The following is a 3,093-nucleotide window of genomic DNA, read 5'->3' on the forward strand; positions in this document are numbered from 1 at the left end:
TTTGCAGTGAAAATTTTTACTCTCATGGTATGTTTCTCCCCTTATATCTCATCAAAATTTTCCTGATGGCAGCTTGTGCCTGTTGTCTCCCATCCTCTCACTGTGCACCTCCAAGCAGAGCCTGGCCCTCCCTTCCCCATACTCTCCCATTCGGTAGTTGCAGACTGCAGTACGATCCCCCTTTATCCGTCTCTTCTTAAGGCTGAATAAGCCCAGCCCTCTCTGCCTCCCCTCCTATGTCGTGTGCTCCAGCCCCCTGGCCATCTTGGTGGCCCTCCACTGGACTCACTCCAGAATGTCCTCATCTGTTGTGTACCAGGGAGCCAAGGCAGGACACAGCATTCCCAATGCAAGCTCACAAGTGCTGAATACGGAGGCATAATCACTTCCCTCAACCTGCTGGCTACATGCTTGCTGAAACAGCCCAGTGTTTGGGGTTGAGTCACAAGGAGGAGGTGAAGGTAAGCATGGGTTAAGGATGCCCTATGCTGTAGGGCACTGAGGTAACACTGCTACACACACTCCCATCGCAAGTAGGATGGCATGGTTTCAGCAAACAGGGTGTCTGCTCACAGCTTTCCGCCCCACCCTGCTGCTCAGACAGACAAGATGCTCGTGAATCACTGTAATTCAAAAAAAGTGTAGTTTGCTTTCAGTTGCCACAGCTGTGAGCTGCGGCACTCGCACAGATGATTCACAAAGGGCTCAGCCTCCCAGGCCCAGGGGTTGGGGAGGCCACCGGTTGCAATGCCAGACATTGCAACCTCATCTGTGCACGAGGGGTCTTACATGCACCGTGGGAGTTGGTGGGATTTGAATTAAAACCTCAGTGGTTATTCCTTTCCGTCCTTTTCCTCTGTTCCTCTGCATTTGCTATGGAAGCTGTCGGGGAGTGTGTTAACTGATTTGTGTGCTATTTCGTTATTGGATTTGGCTGGAGAACTGTTGTGGGGAGTCCTCTCTCTTCTAGCTCAGCTTAGGAAATGTGGCAAGGTCACCAAAGAGTGGGCAAATTTCTTTGTCAAGCCGTAGACAGATTTCATATGGGTCATGACAGGAACTCCAACCTTAACGCTACCGCCACCAACAGTCTTACAAGAGCTGTGAACTATTTGGCAGAAAACTGGCAGTTTTGTAACCAAAATCCAATTTTGCAGGAAAGTTAGCTTTGTGCCTTTTTTTGGAGACTGTTTTGCTGTTGTGAAAAGCAATACATATGGAGGCCCATTAGAGCCTAAGGCTATTGTTGATACAGTCTTGACTTATTCTTGGCACTTCTTCATCTTCCTTCGATAGCTCAGCTGGTAGAGCGGAGGACTGTAGGCTGTCTCTGGAAAGTAATCCTTAGGTCGCTGGTTCAATTCCGGCTCGAAGGAAAGGTTTTGGGGTTTTGTTTTGGTTTTTGTCTTTCACTTATTTCTGGAATTTACAACTTTGCAGAACTGCCCTTTCCAACCATATGCCACTCTACACCCCGTGAGAAATTTAGTCTATTTAAAACATGCCACTTTCGAGGATTTCATTTTCACTACCCTCCTTGTCTGCTTCAGCTGGTTCTTACAGCTATGGTGCTTGGACCGTTGCCACCTCACTACCTAATCAGTTGATGCCAATCGTACGAGCTTCTCTTCTGCAGGGGCTCAACACCTTCCACAGACTCTTGTTAGCTAGAGCAGACCCACAGTGCAGAGCTTGCACAGCCTCTTTTAGCTGAGTTGGGTGTGGAAAATGGGGGGAGGTCCAGTTACTGGGTCCTCGTTGTTGCTGGTTTCACCCCTTTTCCTATCCCGTTCTTGCATTTTGAAGTTCTGAGGTTTTGAGTGGGAGGGGACTAGGAGCGATGGGGAAGAAAAATGTTTTTGGGAGGACAGGAACACCATGATCGTTCAGGTCCAGATATTTGTCTGAGACAGCCACTACATGCAACTATAATCATTGGCCTCATGAGAGGGTTGTGAATACCACTGTGCACACTGCTCTGAGGTGTACCATTTCCACGCACTGTCCATTTCAATGAAGTATTGTAAAGGTTGGGGCTGGTTACAAAGGAAATGTGTACGAAAAAGGCAGTAGAACCGTATGAAAGGAGACCACAGGCCAGGTTAATGAGACATTCTAAGAACTCATTCATACCGAAACCAACATCGGAAACTTTCAGAGAGTAGAAAACAGGGCAGGGTGATCTGTTAAAGAAAATTTTGTTTCACACAGGAAACTGTCCTGTGACTTTCACAGGACACAATCAGCTCTGAGAGGTCTGTAAGAAGCTTTATTAAAGAAAAGATTAGAGGTTTTTAGATATTTACATTAGATGCGACGACATTAGGGATCCAAATCCCAAAGCTCATGGAAAGCTTCTCACGCAAAGCATCTCCTCATGCAAAGCACAGTGCTAAGCTGAACAAAGATAGGAGAAGGAGGTGGCAACTTTGTTTGGTTTCTTACCTTTCACTCTGTTATAAATAAATATATTAGTATTGCTCAATGAGAAATATTTGCTAGAAGTTGGAGTCAAATGCATCAAGGCACCAGGGCCAAGCTAGAATGAATAATCAAGCGATTATATGTAATTCCAGTATTTTAAAAGATTTTTTTTTTTACTAGTTAACGTCAGATCAATGACCATCGATCATAGTAGAACACCAGTTTTCTTTGTCCTTCCAAATCCAGCTGCATTAATTCCTCTTCAGCCTGCATAGCAGTACACACTTACAACTTCATAACCATAATGGGCTTTCAGCACAGGGAGGCACAGTACGGGAGGGAGGCAGTTCTGCCTCTCCTCTCAACAGCACAACCAGCTCTCCAGGCCCTGGGGGAGAGACCTATTATTGCTCCATAGGTCCTCCCACAGTGGGATGGGGTTGTAAAAGCAAGGGTGGGAAAGGCAAGCAGCCTCCTTCGCAGCCCTGCTAGGACTCCCAGGGAGGAGGAGGCACAGCAGCAGCGTTTACGGTGGGAATCTGGCAGTTGCTTTAGACGAGGAGAGGGGTATGAGCCTGGGTGATGCCACAGGAGGAGCTCAGGTGTATTTGTAACCAGCCTGGGTTACAAATCTGTCCCGTGGCGCCTGGGACAGATTTCCTCCTTGCA

At 47.2% G+C, this 3,093-nt stretch overlaps 1 non-coding gene across 1 annotated transcript; it reads left to right on the forward strand.

Annotated features, from left to right (window-relative positions):
• Positions 1–1,286: 1,286 nt before the first annotated feature.
• On the forward strand, positions 1,287–1,376 carry TRNAY-GUA. The gene is given in 2 exon segments: positions 1,287–1,323; positions 1,341–1,376. It is a non-coding gene; the product is annotated as a tRNA-Tyr (tRNA).
• Positions 1,377–3,093: the final 1,717 nt, after the last annotated feature.

Source organism: Aptenodytes forsteri, unplaced genomic scaffold, assembly GCF_000699145.1.
Source record: "Aptenodytes forsteri isolate BGI_AS27 unplaced genomic scaffold, ASM69914v1 Scaffold63, whole genome shotgun sequence".
Taxonomy (NCBI): Eukaryota; Metazoa; Chordata; class Aves; order Sphenisciformes; family Spheniscidae; genus Aptenodytes; species Aptenodytes forsteri.